Source organism: Sus scrofa, chromosome 1, assembly GCF_000003025.6.
Source record: "Sus scrofa isolate TJ Tabasco breed Duroc chromosome 1, Sscrofa11.1, whole genome shotgun sequence".
NCBI classification, from domain to species: domain Eukaryota; kingdom Metazoa; phylum Chordata; class Mammalia; order Artiodactyla; family Suidae; genus Sus; species Sus scrofa.
The window spans coordinates 84390441-84396440 of record NC_010443.5 but is presented as its reverse complement, the minus strand read 5'-3'; positions in this window follow the sequence as shown (position 1 = coordinate 84396440).

The window sequence follows — 6000 nt, the reverse complement described above, 5'->3', positions numbered from 1 at the left end:
CTCTCTCTCTGCAGATCTCCTGCCTTCTCCTGGCTGTGAACATTTGCTATGAAATCCCATGACACCTGTGTCTAGACCCCTCGAGAACACAAAACTGACCTCTCCCTGCCTCCTCCATTGTCCTTCTTGCCCATTGTCTTTCCATTGGCTTTGTCATGTCCCCTTCCCTCTGATTCTAATTCGTCTAATACGTTATATGCCCCAGCAATTCTCATGTACTTTTTGAAATATAGGGTGTGGAATTAATACCAAACAAAATGTGCAAATGTAATCTTCAGTTTCTACATTTCGGGGGGGGGGGGAGTGTGATTTTGGCCCAGCAGTTGTGTCTTGTTCCCTATTAAGACCTCAGCAGGCAGAGCAGCCAGGTCACCGTAAGGGGGCCTTAAAAGCCGCATGAAACTTCTTTCCCAGGCCCTGACCTTTCATGGTCACTCATTCCGTGACAGACTTACAAAAGTGTAATCTTCAAGGAAAAGGGGAAATATGTATAATATATGCCAGTCTCAATAGTCAGTTTTTGCTAAAGCTACCTTTTTGGAGAATAAGTTATAAATCTCTAAATTGGTATGCAAAACTGACCAAACCAACTCTGTTTGGAAACTAGTAGCTGGTGATTCCTGGCAGTGAGCCAGGGAGCTGATACAAATAGAGGAGAGACTGATGGTCTGAAGTCCTTAGCCCTGGAACAGACAAGTAAGAGGAAGGCCTGGGGTTATCGCCATCAGATAAAGACCTTGAGGAGTAGATTAACCAGAGTCGGCGTTTGAGAAGGGGAACATTGGTTAACTGACTTTCTTAACTCTTTTGAGACTGTTGGTACTAAGTAGAGGAGTGACAAGGACAATAGGCATACCTGTTCTTATCGATGTGACTGTGTGTTCAATAAAGCAGAATAATCTATCATTATTTACATGACAGTGGGAAGCTAGTAAAATATTTTAGACTCTGCAGTCATATCTCTTACACTCCAACCATATCAATTTCCTTTTTAAAATTTTTTTATTTACCATTATTTTTTTTATTGAATGTGTCAGAGCTGTTTATTAGAAGATGAAGAAATGACCTTACGACATTTTTCTTGACAGGCCCATGTTTTGTTTTGTTTTGTTTTCTGATGCACTCAAGGAAAAGCTAATTTAAAAAAAAATTTTTTTTGAAGTAGAGGTGATTTACACTGTGTTAATTTCTGTGTACAACAAAGTGATTTCTTCATATCTGTGTATACATTCTTTTTAAAATTCTTTTCCATTATGGTTTATCAATATTGAATATAGTTCCCTGTGCTATACAGTAGCTCCTTGTTGTTTATCCCATACCAATTTTCTTACCTCTTTATTCTTCTTCTTCTTTTCAATTTTATGGCCGCACCTGTGGCATATGGAGATTCCCAGGCCAGGGATTGAATCTGAGCCACAGCTGAAACCTGTACCTCACAGCTGCAGCAACAACATGGGATCCTTTAACCTATAGTGCCAGGCCAGGAATCAAACCCACACTTCTGCCGCAACCCCAACTGAGGCAGTCAGATTCTTAACTCACTGCATCATGATGGAAGTCAACCAATTTTCTTACCTTCTTCAAACCAGCCTGGCCTACTCAAGGCCAATAAGTGTTTGAAAAGAATGTATATATGTGTATGACTGAGTCACTTTGCTGTAGAGCAGAAACTGGCACAACATTGTAAATCAACTATACTTTAATTTAAAAATGGTATCACTACAGAGCTTATGAACTTTAAATAAATAAATAAATAAATAATAAACGTTTGAATGAATGGTCACCTGGCCTGTCTGAAATGCCCTTCTCCTCACCAGGTTGTGGTGAGCTGTTGCTCATTCTTCAAAGCTAACTCAAATATCCTTCATAATGCCTTTTTTTTCCAACAGACACCCCTAAGCAGAGTTCGAAACTTTCACATGGGGTGTCCCACTAAATAGATTTCTTTCCTCTCAGAGATTTTTTTTTTTTTTTTTGTCTTTTTAGGGCTGCACCTCAGCATATGGAGGATCTCAGGCTAGGGGTTGAATTGGAGCTGCAGCTGTCAACCACAGTCACAGCAATGTGAGATCCAGGCCGTGTCTGTGACCTACACCACAGCTCAAGGAAATGCCGGATCCTTAACCCACTGAGCGAGGTCAGGGATTGAACCTGTGTCCTCATGGATTCATTTTCTCTGAGCCATGACAGGAACTCCTCCTCCTAGAGATTTAAGCACATTATATTATATATTAAGTGTGCACATGTGACCCCCTCCCCAAATCCACCCCCCACTACCCCAGAACCTGGGTTTAACTAAGGCAGAATCGCTTCTTAGTGATCTTTTTATCCCTAGCACTAGTCTAACATATAGTTAAGTGCTCAATAGGTACTAACAAGCAAGTTGAGAATACAGCTGAAGTCAAGTTAGAAATGGGGTCGGAGAGTCAAGGGGCCCAGCAAATAAATTGGAAGAAGTTCCTAAAACTGGGGACAGGGGTCAGGGAGATGGAGGGGATTGGGGAAAGCTCTCATCTCTCTTCAACATATTAGATAATACCTAGGAGGTAATAAACTGCATCTTTGTGCTGTGAAGTCTTGAACACTGTTGTATTCAGCACAATGGAATGAACTTTCAATAACTGTTTAGGAAAATAAAGGCAAGGAACAATTCCTGAATGTGCTTCCATGACAAGAAAAGAAAAAAGTTCACTCTCTGAAGTCACAGATAAGGACAAATCCCCATTAGTGAATTTTGGGTTAACTCAAAGCTTCAACTTTCCAAATTTCAAGAGGGAAACATTTGGAAGGGAAAAAAAATGTCTATACCTGCAAGTGGAGCAGTGCTGAGTACCTCCGAACCTAAAAGAACTGGCATCTCTAGTTTTCTGTCTTTTAGAAGAAAGCTCGTAAATGCCTCCAGCTTGTATAATTAAAGTTTATGACAGGCAATGCTATCACTCCCAACGTCCCACAGTTGATGAGATGGGGAGACGTCCAGGAAGGCTGGGAAGAGCTTGCAGTTACCTCACAGATTCGCGGAACCCATCTCTCTAATCTGTATGACTCACACATATTGGACTTGAGTCTGAAGCCCAAGACTATTTCACAAGAAATGAAACTTAGAATTTCTCAAAGAGCAAATAATACATCCTTCATGCCTGGGCAAGAGCACTGGGGCAGGCTCAGCATGCATCTGTGAACATGGATAGGAGGATAAGCATACGGATATGCGTGTTTAGAGGAGGCAGAAATGTATTTGTGTGTCTGTGTGTGTGTGTGTCTGTGTGTCTGGGCAGTTATCTCTCTGTATTTTTGAGGTACAGGAATTTGTAAGCCCTGACGCAAAAACAGGGAAAAAAAAAAAAAAAAGACATCCAGAAGTCAGAAAAATGAGAACCACAGTCACGGCTGGGGTAGGATATGTGAGAACTGGAAGGTGAATTGACCAAGGGGCTGAGGGACCCACAGAGGGGTGCAGGCCTGGCTCTCTGCTCAGCCCTGCCTCCTAACCAGCAGAACCTGAAGACAGACAGTCAGGCCTCACATTCAGAAAACGTGCTCTGGGAAGACACCGTTGTACAGACTGCTGGTTCATCAGAGGACACGAAAAACAGCAGGTTTGACAGGAATGGCATCCGTGCTGCCGACAGCTCTGCTGTGCTCTGAGCCACAGCAAGGCTCTGAGGGAAGTAGGACAAAAGGGCATTGATGCTCTCTGGCCCCATGTGAATGAGAGAAAGTTGTGTAAGGGGCCAGAGGGCAGGGAGAATGAATGGCATCATTGAGAGCCAGAAGCCCAACAGAAAGGATGGGGCAGGAACATTTTCCTCTCTACGTTCCATCCACACAGTCCCTAGAATTTTTCCCTGTATACTCGGGAACCCGGTCAATATTAATTAGAAAGAAGGAAAAAGCATACTTAGAAGCATGAAGTACCATTGAAAAATACTGCACATGGGGTGGGGGGGGGGTAGAGAGAGAGGAAAAAAAAAATGCGGAAGCAGACTCATTTTGAAAGCTGGGGTCAAATATGTAAGCCTTCAGCCTAACTGCAAAACTGAATCTGAGTTTCTTGCATAAATTCTCTGTTAAGATCTTAAGGCAGACAGGACAGAGTCAGCGACAGCAGCGAATGAAAGTTTTCCTTTGCCTGCTTGTTTGTTTGTTGTTTTCTCTTGGAAGGAAAAGGAAGAGCTAAAGGTCTGGAACATCAGGCATTGCTGAAATTCTATGTTATTAATGAACTGGGAGCCTCAAAAGCAAGAGGCTTATTAGGAGCTTCTTCTAGAAGCTAGAAGGAAACGGAAAACCTGCCAATGAACAGCAGGAACATCTAAATCATCACACTTAGGAGGAGAACTGGAAAAACAAGACAGCATTTTACCCTCCGCAGAAAAATAATAGTGAAAGAAAGCCTTCATTGAGTATATACATGGAATGTCTTAAGTCAGGCTGCTAAATGAATAGCTGCTGTTGATGAAGGCAAGAAGATAAACAGGCATTCATAATGGTCAGAGGGGGCGGGAGCAAGGGCTGGGGGGTAGAGGGTACCTTCAATTCTAGATCACAGATTTAACACACCCCAGGTAGAACTGACTCAGAAACAGCCAGCTGTTTGCTCCTGGGTCGGTGGCAAATACTAGGTTCAGCCTGTTAAAATAGAAGACAGTGTGGTGGCCTGAACCATATCACACAATCCGCCAATGTTTATCATATGTTTGCCATGTGTCGGGGGCCAAGCCAGCTACTGTAGGAGAGGCAGTGTAGCAAGGATTCATTCCTCTTCCATAGCGTTTCCTTGCATCTGGAGAAACAGAGTCTAGAATAAAAGGATACCCAGTCATGTAGCTCCCCAAATAGCACAGAATGGCCAAATTATAATGAATATTCCTGGAGTTGAAAGGAGGGCAAGCTTGCCAGGGTGTGAGGTATTTAAGTGGACTGTTCAGACACGAATGTCCATCTGAGCCGAAAGAGAGTTTAGAAAGCAATGCAGTCCTAAGCTCTACAGAAATGAGAAGACGAAGGTCCTGAGAAGCTGTATGTTTGTCCACAGTACCACAAGAACTGGTAGTCTTTTCTGAGGGATTTAGTCTCAGAATCCTAGGTCTACCATGTATTTTTGGCAAGTTATTTAGCCCATGTGCACTCAATTCATGAATAAAACAGGGAAAATATACCCAACACAAAATAAAGGGAGAATAAAGTACACATTATTATTATTGTTATTATTATTATTATTATAACAGTTATTTTTCAGCCGTAATATTCTTTTCCTCTGATTCAAACTCAGCCTCAGAACCCTTCTCAACACAGAACACCAGGCAGTCAAGCCATTCCTGGTTAAACAATTTCCGGTGATAGTAAAAAATCTTTTTTTTAATATATCAAAAAAGATCAAACATCTTTTTTTCAATATATCAATAAATACCAATGGTTTTTATTGGCAACAACGATCTATATACAGATTAAAAACGACTTTTTTTAAAGTTTACAATCTAACTCCTTAAACCAACATTATTGCTTGGTTTGATTTGCAGTTTCCAAGCCCCACTAGATCATCTCCATTAGTTCAAAACCAATTACTTGGATTCTCCAAAGTATCTGATGGCTCCTGTAGAGTATGCTTCAAATGCAGTTTACTCTCAGGGGTGGTGGGATGGAAGTTTATTGTATGGCATGTCATGTGCGCTGTTCATTAGCTCTCTTGTATTGAGAAAAGGTGAGTTTCCCTGCTCCTGACTTTCAGATGGGAGGCTGAGACCAGTTTTGGTCAGCTACGGCTGCTTTCAATGTTTGCCCCGCCATCGTTCAGCACTTTGCATCAAATGGGCAGAGTAAATCTAGGAGTCACCAAGTACTCAAGGTGGAAAGGAACCTCAGGAAGATTTAGTTCGTTCTGCTAGCTAATTCACAGCTCCCTGTCACTGAAGATGTCCTTCGGAGGTAAGATGGAAGCTACCTACCCTGTTTATTCAGTGAAAACAAATAAAGACACAATCAGGAGTTCCTGATCTA